The sequence below is a fragment of the Notamacropus eugenii genome, chromosome 5 (genome assembly GCF_028372415.1).
Source record: "Notamacropus eugenii isolate mMacEug1 chromosome 5, mMacEug1.pri_v2, whole genome shotgun sequence".
Lineage (NCBI taxonomy): Eukaryota > Metazoa > Chordata > Mammalia > Diprotodontia > Macropodidae > Notamacropus > Notamacropus eugenii.
This window is the reverse complement of record NC_092876.1, coordinates 77,938,392-77,956,548: the sequence shown is the minus strand read 5'-3', so window position 1 is coordinate 77,956,548 and position 18,157 is coordinate 77,938,392.

The following is an 18,157-nucleotide window of genomic DNA, read 5'->3' as shown; positions in this document are numbered from 1 at the left end:
ACAGAGAAGAAACCCAGGAGTTCAACTGAAGCCAAAAAAAAAAAAACAAACCCAAACATTTATTAGGCATTTATTGTGTACAAGCAGGGCATATGACATACGACACAGACTCTGCCCTTTAGGAGCTTACAAGAGGAAGGACATGACATCTACACAGATACCTGTGGCACAAAGAGTATAAAATGAATTTTGAGATGCAGTTGTTTTCAGCTGGAGTCAGGCATCTGCCTGAGCTGGGCCTCAAAGGAAAGGAGATATTTCAACTGATGATGAAGGGCTGGGGAGTAAAAAAGCTATTGAGAAATAAGGAAAGAGGAAAAGAGGGAGGCAGGCAGGATGAGAACAAGGGATGGAGAATCACCTGATTTTATAGGATCATCTAGTTTAAGTGAAGGGGAGTAGTATTTCTTATACTACTGAAGGCTGAAGCAGTCACTCAATTCTGTCAATATTTATTCTAAAGTAAGTGCAGGGTCCTGAGACTGGTGTTGGAAACACAAATATTTAGGAATTAGTGTTTGCTTTTGAAGAACTCTCATTCATGGAGTCTTCCACTGCACCCACCCTATGCAGGGAATGGGAAGGGAATGCCATTTCTATAGTACCATCTATTACACAGTCAGGCACTGTGCTAAGCGCTTTACAAATACTCTCATTCGATCCTCACAACAACCCTGCAAGGTGGGTGCTGTTATTCTTATTTTATAGTTGAGGAAACTGAGGCAAACAAAGGTTAAGTGACTTGCCCAGCATCACACAGGTAGCATGAGATTTGAACTCAAATCTTCCTGACTTCAGGCCCAGACTCTCTTCCTGGCTGCTTCACACCTACTTTCCTGAGTTAGCCTGGGAAGTCTCACTAAGGCCCAGACACCTGGTGAATCCAGGCCCCTTGGTCATTGCTACCAGTATAGACGTTCTCTGAGCCATTAAAAGCTAAGCTGGGCAGAGTGAGGCTGTATAGTAGGAGTTCTTATTCTGGATGTGCAAAATGGTTTTGTAAAATATTCTGATAACTATTTCAACATAATTCCTTTGTAATCCTAGATCTTTTATTTTAGGCATTCACCAGACTGCCATAGGTGGTGTGGAGGGGATGAAGAATCTCTGCTCTAGATGGCCAAATGTTTTTGCCAAGGTTGATAAGGGGGCAGTTTCCTGACCAGGCTCCCTTCTGAAAAGTATCTATCAGCAGAACCCCCATGACAACCAGTCAGGTTTGCCTGGAGCATCTGGATCATAGAATCTTAGAACCAAGAGCCGGAACAGGCATTAGATGACAATGCTACTAAGAACCCACCAATGCTTTAAATGAAGGTATGTTTTGTCAATCACACCACCACCTACATACATTTGAAAAAAGATAATGATCCACATGTGGCTGAGACATTTATTTGGTATATGTGGGTTTGCCCCCTCAGCTATAGTCACATGGCCAGGTCATTCAAGCTCCAGCCCACCGTATTACTTGTCTGTATTAGTTGGTCGATGGGTTTTCCACACTAGGATATTCCTCACACTGATGAAATTATAAATTAGAGATACATAATCCAAACTAACTTTCTGGTTCTCAAGTTGAGGACCACTGATCTAGTCCAATGCCTTAGTTTAGAGACGGAAAAACTGAGGCAAAGGGAAGTGATCTCCCCAAGGTTACATAGGTTGTAAATTGCAAAGTTAAGATTTGAATCCAGGCCCTCTGATTCTAATTCCAAGGTTCTTGCCATTACATTTGGGACATTACATTTGTATATTATTAGCCTTATGCTCAGTCCCACCTAGCTGGTGGGGTCCTCTGAGATGACTTAGATATGTCAAGGGAACTTATCCAAGTTCAAGTCAGTTAAAAATGTGCTAAAAACATGATCAAGAACCCTTATGTGGAAAGCATCAAGGCCAACAGTCAGTCCAGGGAGACAAATACGCTGTTAGTGGTAGTGGGATGTCATGATACATCCTGACAGGTCACCCATCTCTGTGGACTCCACCACTTCTTTGCTATTGATTTCTCTGTGAGAAAAGATGTTGCTATCGATGGCCAGGGCTGAGCTTCATTCCCAGCCTGCCCTTGTTCTGCAGAAAGGGCCATGGAGACCATTCCTTAAGCAAAACAAAATTAAAAAAAAAATCTTTATTGCATCTTCATTACCTGACTTGGTAGAGCTGTTCATTGAGAACACCGAATCCTGGAGCATCCTGCCCCAAGAGCAGTCAGGAAGCAGCAAATAGCTTTCAAATAGAAAGCAGCTTCTCAAAGTGAACTAGGGAGGAGGGTCATTGGGGGAGGGACATCACTGAAGGATCAGCAACTGGACCAGCATCTCCCCTGGTTAAATAACTACACTAAGCACTCAGGGAGATACAGAAATAATCAAGGAAAGGTTCCTGCCCTCCCAGAGGTACATGAGATGACACACAAAACACAGCAGCAGTTAGGAAAAAGCTATAAAAATGTGAGTTTAACATTTTTTATTTACAAAATACTTCTGAGATGCACAATTTCATCCATATAGGACTCTATCCACCAGCCCAACTCCTAGCCTGTCTGTGCCTTAGCAAACACCTTTTATTAGATGTTATGGCAAAAATAAACTTGGGAAGCCAACCTTTTAGGGATGATGGCTGGTCAACAGTTGGGTTTAAGTGTCTACAGGAGTACAGACCTTGTGATAGCACTCTGGGGATGCAAGGATAAAAAATGGCAGCTTTTGACCTTGAGCTTTCAGGGATATGACATAGACAACGATAAGCAGAACTCAACCAGGGCAAAGGAGAAACCTGGACAGTGTTCCTGGAAAATGAAAGGAGGGAGAGGATTTTCAGCTAGGTAGTAGGGTGGTAGATTCTAGGCAAGCTTCGTAGTGGAGGAAGAACCTTAACTGAGCCTTCAAGGAAGAGGATTTCTCCAAAGAGATAGACTATTTCAGGCACAGAGGACAGCCTGCACAAATATATAGAAGTGGAAGAAAAATGTTGCCCAGTTTATTACCAGTTCTTATATTAGAAGCTTTCCAGCTTGGTAAGATCTGCCAAAGTCTATACTTTGTTGGCAGAGTCTTTAAGAACCCAGGGTCACCTCCATACCAGAGGCATCAGAGGAGAATTCTACTGGCAAAGAACCAGATTAATCTTCTTAAAACACTGCTTTCATGAAGCCACTCCCTGGCTCCAAAGTCCTCAGTGGCTGTCAATCGCCCCTGGAACTAATGAGAAAGCCTTTTAGAAAACCCACTCACTTCTACACCACAGCATGATATAATGCAAAGAGCTCTGGATTTGGAGTCCAGAGAGGCTTGGTACCTTCTGCCAATTCTGCCCCTTCCTAGATGGGTGACGTTGAGCAAGTCACATCATCTCTTAGCTTCCTTATCTATAAAGTCAAGATAATACATGTAGTACCCATTTTTGCAGGGCTCTTGGGAGGATCAGATGAGATAAATGGATGTAAATTGGGACCCAAAAGCTGGGTATACAATAACCATATTCTCCGATTTACCAGTGCACCTTTGATCTTCTACATATGGGGATTCCTCCTGATGATGAAGTCACCACACTGCTATACGATGCAGGCCAGTGTAGGATGTGCAGGGTATGAGAAGTACGTGATGTGAGAACAGTAGCAGGTGGGGTATGGAAGGAAAATCATGGAAAGGGTCATAGAGAAGGCACCATTTAGGAGAGGCAGAATTTCAACAGGCATGTATATGCATGAGGGTGTATATGTGTTTAAGATGGTGCTCTCAAGTATAGGAAACAGATCATGTGGGTAAAGATGTGGACAAATGAGAGATGCTCATCCAGTAATGAGAGCCTAGCAGAGAGGAGACCATGCTTTCAACCCACCAGAAACCGTAGGCTGAGAAGCAATGGATGGCAGGTCTGGATGCTCCAGCAAGCGCAACAGAGAAGCATGAGGAGATGGGAGACAGAAATTCATTTGAGCAGTTTGCAGGGTATTGATCTGTTAGCAACAGAAGGCCCGAAGAAAACATAAGAAAATGTATTCGACAGAGGAGAGAAAAAAAATAAGCCTGTTTAACAGGCACCATTCTGACAATGGATAAACCACTTTTCCTAATAAATCAACTTCTCTTTCAACAGCTCAGTGCCCTCAGAGCAAGTGTGTTTGAGGTTTGGTTTACTTATTTATTTTTTGTCTCCCAGAACAAGGTATTGGTTATAATTAAAGCAGGGCCAACAGAGTGGGTTTGGTCTTTTTCCTGACTCCAGCTCTAACGATGATGTCGAAGGAAACAATCCTGGATCCCTGGATCCCTGACAGAGCCTCCTTAACCATTAATGTTCAGGGTCCTTCGATGGGCATGCCCCACAGCTCCAATAGCAGGAGGCAGAGGGAGCAATAAAGAGTCTCCTACATTTTCTCTACAGGGCATAACAGGTCAGCCTCCCAGCTCACAACAGATGGGTTTATCTGCACCTTATAAGATTTTAAAATTACATAGCATTCTATCTCAGCAGAAGCTCCTGAAATAAAACACTGTTGAGCTTTCTCACATAGTCAGACCCCTGTCCAATCTGCCTTCTACGTTTGCTTTTCAATGCTCAAAGTTGGAGGCAGAAGAAAATTGATTCCATTTCCTCCTCATCAGGTACAGAAGGCATTGGTTTGGTTCCTTTCCATAATGGCCTTGGGAAGATCTGGAAAATGTTCATTGAAGCAGAGAGTTGTTGAGCCCAGGCCCTGAGGGAGAAACATAAGGTTAGGCTGTGGAGTAGGAGACTTACAAAAGAGAAATCCACCACCAGCACCAAAAAAAAAAAAAAAATGGGGGGGCAACAAAGGGGTGAGATAGGGCTAAGAGATGTAAGAATTCAGAAAAGTAGTAAAATTTCAAAAAGGGAAATAAAGGATTAAGAAAGACTAGGCATTAGCAGCTGGCTAATATTTTTAATTGAATTGAGAACTGAACAAAGCAGAAAATAAGTGGATGTCCAGAAGCCTGACCAGTATCCCTTTCAGCACCAAGGGAAACAGTCTGGTAGTTCATTTTATCAAGAGCCATGTCCTGTGGCTGGCCCACACCCAAAACTCTCATTTGGACCCAAACTGTAGTCCTGCTACCTACCACCAAAGTGCCATAATTTTGTCCTTGGGATCAAGCCTCCAGAGGCTATCACAGTGGATACAACAAGTCAGGAAGCTTTGGTCCCTTCCTGTCCTGGTCCCAAAAGAGCCTGCCATATGAGGAAGAGGCCAAATATCCCTTGACCTGGGAATTGAGATGTGCTCTCCCAGGACAGCCTGCCCCACCACACCTGAAGACCCAAGAACAAATCTCTCACAGAATGGTGACAAACTGCTCCCCTTTTGGGGGGAAACTTCACAAAGCACCTTCTTTCCCACAGCCCTGTGAGGAAGACAACAACCCAGGTTCTCAATCTAGTATGTTCCCCAATACCACTACCTTGCCAAGCTCCTTGGCCACAGTGGGTTGAAGAACATCAGATTTGGAAGCCAAGGTTTGAATCCTGACCCTATTCCTTAAAACTGTGTGGCCTTGGGCTTGTTTCCTCATGTAAAAATCATGAGGTTGGGCTAGGTAATCCCTCAAAGTCCCTTCAGCTCCCACTATTGTTAAAAAAAAAACCATTTAATTGTAGTCAGAGGTTCTTAATCTCAGGTCTGTTAGATTGTTTTTAATCATTTTGAGAACAATTTCAATACAACTGGTTTTCTTCATAATCCTATATATTTCATGTATTTTAAAACATTTCAAGAAGGGGTTCATAAACTTAGCCAGATTGTCAAAGGGTCTATGACATGAAAATATGGTTAAGAACTTCGGTTCTAGACTTTCTATATTTATTTCTGTGTTTATTTCCCTAGGCCCTCTTCTATCCCTCTGTTGCTCTAGGTGGCCCATCTGAATTCTCCAACTATGACAGACTCAATTCTCCTTCCCTGCACTTACTCATGCACCCCATTTACCTCAAAGCCCAACCTGGAATGCCTGTTTTCCTTCTCCAAATCATATCCGTCCTTCAAGGCAAGCTCAGGCTCCAAATCAGGCTTCTGTTTTTCTTTCTCCAATGTCTCTTGTACGTTGTGCCTCTTGCATAATATAGCACTTTCTTCTGTCAGTAACAAAGACCTGTTCCATGGCTGTTCTCTGATGTCTATACACCTGCGGCATGGAAGTGACTTTGGCTTCTGTACCAGTGCATCTAAAGCTCTAGGCAGATCCAACCAGGCTAGAAAGGTTTCAAGTGTAAGTCCAGCCACAGACTTACAAGTATGTCCTCTGAGAATCAGTCTAGCTTGTGAAGGCTCATCACAAGGCACCTCATCATGGGAGAATTTATGTTTGGTCACTGCCACTCACAAAAACCATCTACTAATAGATGAGCTATCCATGATGTCTGATCAAGTAGAGGGACTAGCCGCCATGATGGAATCACAGAATCATGAATCTACTGAAATGCTGAAGCCATGGAATACTAGAATCATAAATGTAGAGTTGGAGAAGATGAAGAAATCAAAGGCCAAGGTCACAAAGACGGTACAGCTGAGATCTGAACCTGGTCTTCTGACTCTAAATCCTATACTTTTCCTACTGCACCTCTTCTGTCTCCTGCAGCCACCTGTTCTCACTTAATTACTGGGTTTTTCCCCCTTTAGCTGAGTAAAACTAGGGTTTTCTTCAACAGAACACCCCAGTTCTGCCTTTTATAGCCAGGCCGAAGGGCACAGTTTTTGACTGTAAACTCCACAAAGTCAGGAACCTTCTTTTGCCTAAACTTTGTATCTCCCCCCATGTCCAATACAGGGCTTTGCACACAATAGTAGAGCTAAAGCTCCAGAAAATTCAACCTGGTAGGTCATTTTGGATGGATGGATGGATGGATGGATGGATGGATGGATGGATGGATGGGGAGAGAGAGGTAGGAGAACAGGGGGAAGTGTGGGTAGCTAATAATTAAGTTGTAAGAGCTATTTACAAGACTAAAAACCACTATATCCATCTACTCTTGACCTGGCAAGAAGAGGTTAAGTAACTCTAAAGGTCTCTTCCAGCTTTGGGGTTCTAAGAGTCTGACTCCCTACCTTCAAAGGAGCTTAGGATGTACATAACTGATGAGGCAAGACTAAGAACCATGAAAAAAATAGCGAAGAAGAAAGTTTATAGGTATCTATATCTATCTAGATACAGCTCTATCTATAGACGAAGAGATAGAGATATTAAAAACAACCTCCCCAGTTTATTTTTTTGGGGGGTGGGGAATTAAAGGAGATATCCCTTGGCTCTCTTCTTAAACAGCCCTAATCACTGAATGGGTGTTACCTCAGTCTAAATGAGAACTCCAAAAGACCTTAGCTTAAAAAAGCCAAGGTCCCCCACAGCATCCCAGGCCATCTCCAGTTATCCTGATCCTTATTTGGCCTCTGGACCCAGATGGCTCTGGGGGCGAAAGTGAGGCTGGTGGCATTGCACAGCCCTCCCTCACTCCTCAATTCACTTGCATGGCATGACATCACCTTCTAGATGTCATGGTCCTCTTTGTGAACAAAGGACAAACCACAATCTGTGATATATAAATATCTATATCCATCTAAACTTTCTTGTTCACTATTCTTTTAACCATAGTTATCAGTCTTGCCTCATCAATTAGATCCTTGAGATACAGAATCTCTAGTGAGGAAATCCCTTCCATCAAGGCAGGTTGGCACCTGGTCTGAAACTTAAGAGAGTTGCCCAGGACATGGAGAGGCTCAGGTATATCTCCAGCCTGTGTCTCAGAGTGAAACTGAACGTGAGCCTCCCCAACACATCATGTCACCTGTTTTGAACCTCAGTTTCTTAACAAGTCAGTGCACCGTAGCGGACTTACTTAGATCACAGGAACTCAGATTTAGAGCTGAGGCTAATGAGTCCACCTTCCTTTTACAGGGGAGGAAACAGAGGCACAGGGAGGCTAAGTAACTTGTTCAGGGTCACACAGCTACTAAGTGTCTGAGGTACAATTTGGACTCAGGCTTTCCTGACTCCACATCCAGTATTCTATCTACTCTGTCACCTAACAGCTTCAAAAGATCTGATTTGGAACCATACCAGTTAATTTATTACCTCATGTGACCTTAGACAAGTAACTTAAACCCTCTGGGCCTCGGTGTCTTCCTTAGTGAAATGAAGGAGGCAGATGAGATGATCATTAAGGTTCTTTATCATGCTATGATCTCTAAAAGGGGATAATAAAATTACTTACACTGCACATAATATATAGGACTACTGAGAGGCTCAAATCACATCACGTATGTAAAATACCTTGTAACCCTTAAAGCACTTTATAAATGTGTGTCATTGTGATCATTAATACTAAAGATATCTAGGAAGAGGAGAGTCCTTCTGTGCTGTGCCCCTGGCCTGACATCTACAGCTCAGCACTGTGTTTATTCACTTGTGGACATCACATTTTAGGAAGGACATTAACAAGCTGGAGAGTATTCAGAGAGAGGCTACCAGGATGGTGAAGGACTCTGAGATCATGCCATATGGGAACTGGCTAAAGGAACCTGAGGTGTTTAGTCTAGACAAGATTTAGGGAGGATATGAGAGCTATCTTCAAGTATTTGAAAAGCTATCACAAACAGATAAGATTTGTTCTGCCTCACCCCAGGAATAGAATTAGGAAGAATGGGTACAAATTGCTAAGAGGCAGATTTGGGTTTGATGTAAGAAAGATGTTCCCTGTAACTCGGGCTACCCACAAATGGAATGGGACCGCCTCCTCAGTTAATGGGTTCTCCCACACTTCAAGCAAAGGCCAGAGGACCACTGTGGGGTAGGTCACAGAGAAGATGCCTTCAGATGGATGGGTGGGCTTTGGAGGTCCTCTGAGGTTTCCTCCAACGCTGACATTCTATGATTGTAAAGCTGGGAAATTAACCTTTCTTCTATTTGGATAGGCCCATGATCTACCCACATGGATGTCGACTGGGACATTGGGAAAACTCACTCCAACTACAAAGGCATTGAAGTTCTCAGCTTCCCAACCCTGAGGCTACCCAACTCTCCCAAAGTAACTTAGGCTTTTGTATAGGAGTGCTACCACCTCCCTAAAGAGGTCTATCAGATGACTGCTTACAGGAAATCTTTGACCAGCTGATTCCTGACCTGGGAATCAATCAAGCAACCTATCTTGCACTAGGTGCTGGGGATATGAGTCTGTGTTTGTCCTTCGTTTTCAAAGCAGACCATGACATCAGAGAAATGATGACATGACTTGCACTTGACTTTGTTTTGAGTGAGAGAGGGCTGTGCAAGGTCACCAGCCCCACTTTCCCTTCCTGAGCCATCTGGATCCAGTGACTAGATATTCATCTGGATGACTGGAGAAGGCCCAGGATGCAATGGGAGACCTTGGTCTATTCAAGTACTCACTTAAGAGTGAGGTAAGGCCATTCATTGAATAAGTCTCTCTAAGAAGTAATCAGAGAATGGCCCCTTTAACGAGCAAAAGAAAAAAAAAAAGTAAATCAAGCTGGGAGGGAAAGAGCAACAGTTACTATTGATAATCACTCTGAAGCCAAGAGGGTCCAGAAAACAGCCATTAAGTGGAGTTTGTGCAGGGACATGTTGGTGTACAATCTATGCACTTCAGAGTGCACTGGGTTTAAGATACAAAGAACCAAACAATCCATATTCACAAGGACTTTACTTTCTAATAAGAGATAAATTGACAGATTGGGAGTTGGAAGAGGTCACAGTGAGCACAACAAACTAAAAAAATCTTTGCCTTCCCCACAGTTCTCTCCTCTCTGCCTGGGGGAAGTCTGACATCAGCCACTGGCTAAGAGCAGGATCAGTTTCACCAGCTCAATGGTGGCTGGTTGTCTCTCGGCCCAGGCAGGGGGAGGCAGCGGCGTCAGCCTTCAGAACATTCCCAAACACAGCCGAGATTGCCCATGAAAACCATGAGGGCAGAAGTTGCTACCTGTCCTGTCTCCACTTATGGCCACAGCCTCCAAGAGGTGGATATTCGTCCTCTACGTGAAGCAGGTGTCTTATCTGCAAGCTGCCTGACAGCCTCTGCTTGGTGATCTCCACAGATGGGGGCTCTCCATCTCCCCTGAGGTTGACCAGTCCACTTTTAGAAGGTTCTGATTTGAGTTTTTCTTGACATCAAGATAAAATCTTCCCCTCTGTAAGTTTCAGTGGCACTCCCACTTCTGCCCTCTGAGGCCAAACAACACAGATCTAATTTTTCTTCCCCATAGCAGTAGCCCTTCACAGGCTTTGAAGACAGCTACCATGTTCTCCCAAGACACAATCTCTTTCCTTTCTCCAAGTTAAAACAGACATACCCAATTCCTTCAACTGCTTCTCATGGACAACATGGTTCTCCAGCCTCCTCACCATCTTGGTCATCCATCCTGCTCCACCTTGTGTCTTTCCTAAAATGCTTTGACATCATACTCCAGATGGGGAGGGCTAAACAGGGCAAAAAACTGGGCTTTACATCCCCTCTTCTAGACACTGTGCTCCTCTCAGTACAGCCTGAGATCATTAGCTTTTCTGGTTGTTGTTTCTTACTAATCTGTAATCATTAAACCCCTTAAAATTTCTTTTTGCCAGAAGATTTGCTATCTATCCATAATTCCTCCATCCAGAATTTGTACAAATGGTTTTTTAAATCCAAGTTTAGGATCTTACATAAAGGAATTGAATTTCATGTTACCTTGCTAGACTGTCAGTACCAACTGGACCCTTTGTCCAGCCACAGAAAACAGAGCAAACCTAGAGCTTGGGTCTGAACCTCCATGTTGAAGGGTAGCCAGCCATCAGGAAAGGGGCAGCATTACCTCTCTCCCCACTAGCCCTAATCCCATCTCAGGAGTTGCTGGATTTCAGTTATTAAATGAGACAGTATTTGTAAAGCACTTGGAACAATGCTTATTCCATTCCATCCCATTTCAATAGAGCTTTCTCATGAGTCTCTTGATTTTGGCAGGACAACTAGGACAGTGAAACAAGTGAGCAAAAATTCAAGATATTTCCAAAGGACTGATGTCTGAAGAAAAAAACAGGTGAGCCACTGCTCTGGCAGCAGCACTATAATCAACATTAATAAAAATTCAGTCAGAAGCAAATACAAGGATGTTTTGCCAAAAGTGGCTTCAATGTATTCAATCACCCTCTAAGGCAGACACACCCTCCAGAATAAGCAAACTTTCAGACCTGGAAGGCCTCCTAAATGATGTAAAATTCAACCTTCTCCCATCTTACAAGTGAGGAAAGAAACTCAAAGAGGAAAAAAAATTTGCCTAAAGTAATACAGGGATTATCAGAGGCAGAAATAAATCCCTGACTACAAACTTAGGGCTCATTTAATTCATTTGACCACATATTGCATATCTATGTAATCAAAAGAAATGTGAGATAAGCAAATTTAGAGAATCCACACCAAATGCCATATGGACTATTTGTGCCCAACCTGTGGAACAGCCTTCTGAGTTTGTACTAGTCTGATCACACAGCCAGAAATGCTTATCCCGACCTAGTGATGTCATTTTGGGTCTCTTAGAACACAAAGGACAATAACTACATGCCTACATGTCAGGCAATATGCTACGTACTTCAAACACAGACAAAAAAAGAGACACAGACATAAACAAAGCCCAGGAGTCTTCATAGAAGAGGTGGAAAGCTGAGCTGGTCCTTGAAAAAAAACAAAGACTCTCTAATTACCATCCATAAATTTGAATGAATGAGTGAAAAGACACTTTGATTACTTAGTATGTGAAAGGCACTGTGCTGAAAGCTGGGGATACAAACACAAAGCTAGCCAGTCATCTCTGACCTTAAGGAGCCAGTATTTGAAAAGAGGAGGACAACGTACATAGGGTGGTACACAGCCAAGAGGTTTGTGCTGGGGCAGGCAGCATGGCTCTGCTCTGATAACTCCCTAAACCTCAGTACTTCCTTATGTGTCTATAGGGCTTAAAGCGCTATATAAACTCTAGGTATTATTGCTGTTGCTCAAACTGTTTAAAATCAATCCAATCTGCATTGAATACTTACCGTGCTAGGGTAAAACTCACCTAGGCCCCTTGTTCCCCTTCCTTCCCCAACACTACCCTGTGAAGTTGGCAGTGTATGTATCAGTCCAGAGAGGGGAGTGACTTGTCAAGGGACTAAGAGAAAATGAGTCCAGGTCTGCTCATTAAGTCCACCGCTGCTCCTGCTTCACCAGTCTGTGTAAAGTGTCAGAGAGATGATAGAGACTGCAAGTGTTATAGAGGTATCTGGAGGATGAGAAGGAGGAGGAGAGATCAGAACAGGCCAGGATGAATCTTCACAGAAAGGTAGGCTTAAAAGGATGGGTAGGAACCAAAATAATAAATATAACAAACTGCCTACCCTAATTTACAGATTTAGTGCTATACCAATGAAAGGGCTGGTTTATAGATTTAGACAAAATAATAAATTTCACCAGGAGGAACAAAAGGAAAAAAATTTCAAGAGAAAAAACAGAAAAGCAGGGATGAAGGGAACCTACCACTACTACATCTCTAACGTATAAACTGTCAAAACTATTTGGTAATGGTCAAACAACAGAGAAAAGGTGATTAATGAAATAAACTAGGTAAGCATGACCTAGAAACAATCAAATCCAATAGCCTAGCATTTGATAAACCCATAGAATAAAAATTCCCTAGTCAGCAAAAATGCCGAAAATACAGAAAGTAATTAGGTAGGAAGTAGATTTAGACCAGAAGTGTCAAACACACAGCTCAAACCAGGTTAACAATAAAACATAGATGATATAAAACTTAAAATTAAATCAATAAGGGATCTTTATCTACAGATGAGTGGTTCCCACTGCTATTGGAGTTTGACACCACTGCTTTAGAACAGTACAAAAAATTCCAAATCAATATATTACCTATCACATCATAAAAAAAAAATTAGAAAATGGAAGGAGATAACCTGTACAATTACGGCTAAGGGAAGGACTCTTAACTAACCAAGGGACTAAGGTGATCATATGACTTAAAAAAAGGCAATCTTAACCATTAAAAAATGAAAAAGCTTTTGAATGAACAGAATATAGCTAGAACAAAAAGAAGGTGTCACATCAATTAGGGAAAAAACTTTCAGGGACATATCTTTAATAAATGTCTAATATATTTAACATATATTAGGAATTGATATGGATGTAAAAGAATAAGGGCTGAACCCCCAAAGGATTAAGTGGTCAAAGGATATGAGCATGTGGTTTTTAAGAAGAGAGATATGAGCTATCAACAATCATAGGAAAGAATGATTAAAACATCTAATAAGAAAAATGAAAATTAAAACAACTCTGAGATTTCACCTCACTTCCATCAGACTGGCAAGGATGGAAAGAGTAAACAGCACCTGCTAAGAAGATAGGCACACTTGATGGAGCTTAGGGATAATTTGAAATTATACAAAAAAGGCAGTGACTAGTAAGCTTCCCCTCCAAGGAGGTAAAAGACAGAAGGAAAGGCCCCACAGATACAGAGAGGTAATTACAATAGATGTGGCCTGAGACAGTCAGATATGTGGATTTCTTTTGAGTAACTATACTTATTTGGCACAGGGATGGGGGGGAGGATGCACGGTGGTGCAAGGCAAGGAAGTAGTCACTGGAAAGCAACACTGATTTTTTTTAAAGTATCAACAAAACATTAAATAATGTTGCAGAAGGGCATGGACAAGAATCATGTAGGATGATCGGGCACAAATGAGATGTGACTGGCAAGAGTGGAGGGAGTACTCAGGTATATGGTGTCATAGATCCTTCAAAAGAGATATAATTTCATAGGATCTTAATGGAATCTTACAGCCTAAAGAACTTAATGATTTGATTTTATTTGACAATGACTTCAAGGATCAAATTCCTAAAAAAAGATTTTTTTTAAAGACAGATAGGATTTTAATATTTGGAGATCATTATAGAGAGACTGGTATGAGCAAAATGAGAGGCAGCAAATGTTCAGGGTTCCTTCATGCCATCAGTCAAGTCAATAGGGAGGGGTCAGGTTATCAGGGATGTGGAATGCAGTGGGAAGCATCTGACTAGAACAGAGACACTCGAAGGAGCTGAAATATTATGGGTCTGAAGGTGAGACCAGATGACAGAGTTTTATGTTTTATCTTCCAAAACTAGTTGAAAGGGAATTGGGGAGATCTGAGTTCAAGTTCCACCTTTGCCACAAATTTTCCATGCGGATAAGTAACTCTGACAGCTGGGTGGTACAGTGGATAGAGCAATGGGCGGGACATTAAGAAGATATAAATTCAAATCAAATATTAGTTACTTCCTAGCTGTGTGACCCTGAGCAAGTCACTTAACCTCTTTGCTTCAATTTTCCCAACAATAATAGAAGGGTTGTTTGTTGTAAGGATCATGAGGTAACATTTACAAAGCATTTAGCTTTAGAATACTAAGTAATAATAGAGTGCGTGGCACCTTATTAAGTGACAAACATCTATTTTTCCTCCTTTCCGGTCTCAGTGTGTTCTCTTGCCTCCCCCTGATCCCAGGACCAATCTGTAAAATGAGAGGGATGGCCTACGTGATCTTTCAAGTCTATTCTAGGTCTAACAACTTATGAATTTATGGACGATGAGCTCTTCCAAAGGCAGCAGAGAAAGAGCTGTCTACTACATTTCTTTGTATATCACCAGAAGCTCCCAGGATGTGATTGGGAGCAGGAGAGGCCCTAGAACAAAGTGATTCAAGTTATTATTGTAGTGTATATTCAAGTATTATTGTAGTTATTCAAGTTATATAAAATAATTCAAGTTATTATTGTAGTGACCTCAAGCTTGGTTACATGACTGGTGAATCTGAGTTAGTGTGGGCATCCACTGAGAGTGAGGCCTAGAGTTCTGAACACAGCTGGAGGGGAGGCAGTTATTGAAGCTCTGAGTACTTTCCTGCCCCGAAGTGGGGCAAAGCAGAGTCAATGTGGGCAGTTGCTTCCTTTCGCTGCACCAAACATTTGTTAAGAACCTACTGTATCCAGAGCCCTGTTGGAAGCATAGGGAGAAGTACAAAGTTTAGATAAACAGCTTTTGCCTTTCTGGAATTCACAGGCTAGCAGGAGGATTCAGCACATTCACAAATACAATAGGAAAAAAATGTATTATGGTCTTCCTTACATGCAAGTCACTGCGCTGAGAGCTGGAGAGATAGAAAGTTAAAAAAAAAAAAGCCCAATCCCCACTCCCTAGGAGCTTAAAGCTTATCTGGGGGTTAAGACACAATTAAGGATCACATACTACATGACAGAGCACATCAATGAAGGGCAGAGGAGGGATGCACAGGAGGCTTCATGGAAGAGGTTAGCAAAATGAACTTTAATACAAAATTATGCATCACAAGTGAATCAGAAAAGTGTATGCCAGATGTTTGCAAAGTGGAAGAAAGAAGTCATTACCAACTGGAGGGATGGAAAAAGGCTTCCTGGAGGAGATGCCTCTTGAGCCAGAGGTTCAAAGGATAGCTCAGCATTCAACAGAAGTAACAAAGGAAGAATATTTCAGGTACAGACCTGGAAGCAAAGACATGGAGGTCAGCAAGTGTAGAGCGGAAATACACAGTTGAGAATAAATTGTCTAATTTGTCTGGAGTACGCTTCGTGTAGAGAAATATTGTCAGATAATCCAGAAAAAGAGCATCGCTAAATAAGGGAACATCTTGAGTAATAATAGTAGTACTAGTTCTAACAATAACAATTTTAAAAGATAGCTAGCTTTTATATAGTGTTTTATGGTTTACAAAGCACTTTATAAATATTATCTCACAGGTTCCTCACAAAAATCCTGGAAGTGAATACTATCATTATCCCCATTTTATAGATGAGGAAGCTGAGGCAGAAGTTAAGTGACTTACCCAGGGTGACACAGCTATAAGTGTCTGAGGTTGGAGTTGGATTTAAGTGTTTGCTGCTCCAGGTCCAGCACTCTATTTACTTTGCTTCCTAGAAGGATGAACTTTAATTAGGGAGCAATAGGGAACCTCTGAAGATTTTTGAGCAGAGGAATGACATGATCAAATCTATGGATACACTGTATGAAGGACTGAAGAGGGCACAGATGAGCATGAAGGTCTGTATGGAACAAAAAGAGATCCTTTGGTTTCTATCTTACTCTCCGGCCCTGCCCAGAGTGGGTGCTTAATCAGTATTTGCTGAATTCTAATGGTCTTGGGGAGCCTGCCTCTTTCTCTGCTGCCAGCTCTGCAGCAGGTCAGGCCTGGCAGAAAGCCCAGTTGACACTAGGATATCTGCAGGATGGTCTCATTTTCACACCAATAAAGACAGTAAGCCTTCCCCTAGGGCCCAACCTAGAAGGTGTGGAGGTGTATGTCCCAGGAGTGAATAAGTACGCCCTGGTCTCTGTAGCAGATACACAAAACTCACCTTTGATTCCTCCTGGACCCCTTACGTGGTAAACCCAAGCAGAGGGTCAGTGTGGTCAGAGATGCTATTTTGAGCAGACTTTTTCTGTTGCCAGTCGCACTGGACTTTCTAGATTCCTGAAAAGCCCCTGCACCTGCTTGCTGGGTGTTGGGTGACCAGAAACCAGTCTAGGAAGTACCAAGCTAGTACTTTTACATAACTCGGCCTGAGGTCAGGCATCAGGAACCCTCCTGAAGAGTGCCAACCAGAGACAGCCAATCGCTCCTACCAACCTAAGGCAGAAATGTGGGAGTTCAGGAGGGCTTAGGTGTTAGCAGAATCGTGCCCCCTCCCACATTGGGCTCGTCAATGACCACAATGCAGGGGTGGCCAGGAACTCACAGAACAGGACTAACCCAACAGAGCAGGATCTAACTTGCAGTCAATCAACCAAAAATAAAAACCCTATCTCCTAATCTTTACAAACTGCTCTGAAGTTTGCAAAGCACTTTCACACATACTCTATCTCACAAAATTCTGGCAGGAAGGTGTCATGGTCATCCCGAAGCCTGGCCAGGGTTAGGTCAGGGTTAGGTCTCACCCAACCCTAACTCACTCCCACATTCTTTTCGCTCACCTGTGCTGGCCTTTCAACAGTCTAGTACATACTGTGGAGAATGAGGGAAAACAAGTACACCTGCTCACCTTCTCCCCATCAAGGACCAGTAACATCTAGAGGTCATACTATACCATCAGCACCAGAAGCCTTTAGAGATGAAATGGATCTTAAAGGACAGCTTACCCAGCCATCTCCTTTTACAGAGCAGGAAACTAAGGCCCAGAGAGGGGAAGAGACTTAAGATGATTTAGAAAGTTAGTGATAGAAATGGGACTCATGTAAAATGGATGGGGAGTCAGAAGATCTGGATTCCAATCTTGGCTCTGTGGGACCTTGGGACAAGTCTCCTGGCCTATGTAAGGCTCAGGGGCTCTCCTCTATAAAAGGGAGGCAGAGGATTAGATAATTTCTGAAGTCTTTTCCAACTTAGTCAAGAAGTTTCTTCCTACCAGTTTTCCCTACGACTAAGCAGTCATTGACCTTGTTTACCAAATGACTCACTCTGAACATTAATCTAAGCAATTTCACTTAGTTAATGCATATTCTAGACTAGAAAGAATATGTGCTACAAGAATGCACAAGTTTTAGACATGGATGAACAGCAGAAGACTGGCTTCTTCATGAAAGTACAGTATTCAGTCCACTCCTGCCTCTGGCCTTTGCTTACTGTTTCCTGGGCCTGGGACATCTTCCCTTTCCCTCTTTACCTGTTGAATTCCTACCTATTATATATAATTCAAGTCAACTGCCACCACCTTACCTCCCTGATACCTGGCTACCAAAAAAACATCCCTTTCTAATGCATTTAGACAAATATTATTGCCTATTACAATTTTATCTGTAATTCTTTCCATTATAAAATTGTAATAATTACAAAATCATCTGTCATTTATCAATAAATTTATCTTTATTCTCTACTGTGCTGAAACCTCCATGAGAAGGGCTTTGTCATAACTAAATTCTTTATCTCCCCAAAGGTTAACAGAATTACTCTGCACCTAGTAAGTAATCAATAAATGTTTGTTCTCTCATGTAGTGATGCTACATGATGAAAACCTGTTATCCCAGAAACACTAAAGCTACTTCAATCAGATTCCTCAAAGGACAAACTGTCCAGATGGGAACAGTAAAACAGTATACTT